Source organism: Apis dorsata, unplaced genomic scaffold, assembly GCF_000469605.1.
Source record: "Apis dorsata unplaced genomic scaffold, Apis dorsata 1.3 scaffold_1055, whole genome shotgun sequence".
Classification (NCBI taxonomy): Eukaryota; Metazoa; Arthropoda; class Insecta; order Hymenoptera; family Apidae; genus Apis; species Apis dorsata.
This window is the reverse complement of record NW_006264153.1, coordinates 2,773-4,089: the sequence shown is the minus strand read 5'-3', so window position 1 is coordinate 4,089 and position 1,317 is coordinate 2,773. Positions and strand designations below refer to the sequence as shown.

The 1,317-nt window shown below is 18.4% G+C and overlaps 1 protein-coding gene across 1 annotated transcript in view; it reads left to right on the top strand.

Moving 5' to 3' along the window:
* The first annotated feature begins 476 nt into the window (after positions 1-476).
* The window catches only part of LOC102677365 (CD109 antigen-like), a 3,189-nt gene continuing 2,348 nt past the window's right edge, over positions 477-1,317 (top strand). The window contains exon 1 of the mRNA XM_006624368.2: positions 477-739. The gene's annotated coding sequence lies outside the window, so the exon portion shown is untranslated. The remainder of the gene's footprint in view (positions 740-1,317) is intronic.

Genomic DNA, 1,317 nt, shown 5'->3' with positions numbered 1-1,317 from the left:
GTTTATAAAAACTTATTAATTATTTATATAAAATTAATTTTTTACATTAAAAAATAAAAAAATATTAACATTACAAATAAATTAAATAAAATTAAAGAATTAATAAAAAGAAAAAGAATAAAATAATATAATTTTGTAATTTTTATAAAACTAAAAATTCCTCTCATTAAAAGATAGTATCTCATTAAAGTATAGTAAATTAATTTTAATAAATTTCTGAAAATATTATATATTCATTTATTATATATTATTTTATTTAATAATATATATAGAAATATAATTGAAAAAATACTAAACACTAACACTTATTTATTTTTCGGTTTATTTTATTAATTTATGACTGATTAATTAATTTTAATAAATATTAAATGAGATTGTAACATGGAATATTGTAAATTAATTTAATTCGTTAAATATATATTTCGCAATAAGATAATAAAAATTTATGCAAATAAACAATCAGAATTTATAGTAATAGCTTGTTTTATAACGGTAAAAACGTAATAGACATATATAGCTGAAGTTTAGCAGTCAGAAGGAAGGGAAACTTGTGCTTGCCTACTTGTTTTCTTGGGACCATGATTGGTAATTCTTGTTAGTATTCATCTAACTGTTGCATTGAAAACATTGATGCTTTAAGGTCTTCTATATTTTATTCTCTACTTTCTTTGAAAAAGAACCAGTGCTACTAGCGCTGGTAACAGCGTGACATCCTTGAAATCGACAATCCTTTGACGTGGTGAGTCACAAATATTTTTTAAGATGACGTGATCTTATTATAAATTATTTTTTTCATTTATGTATTGAAAAAAATTATTGCAAATATTCTCTTTTAATTCTCTTTTAATTTAATTAAAATTTTAATAATACAAGAATTTTCCTAATTTATTGATTAATAATAATATTTTTTTGATACGCAATTATTTAAAAAAATTTACGTGAAAATATATTCATTAGATAGATAGGAATTTGGAGATTTATAAAATGTAAACTATTGTACTACTTTCGAATCAAGTAATTCCGTTGACTAGACGATTCAAAAAAACAACAGGTAACATAGATGACAGATGCATTTTTTTATATTTTTTTTTCTTAATATTCCTTATTTTTTAATGAAAAATAAAAAAAAATATATCTTTGAATAATATAAAATATAAGATTAATATAAAATAATAAAAATATTAATAATATTTCGGTGTATTTCAAAAAATTGTAATTAAAAAATATGTTTTAAATATGTATTAAATAAAAATTGAATATTTTATAAAACAATTTCAAATTTCTTTTTAATTAATTTATAATAATGTCACATAATTT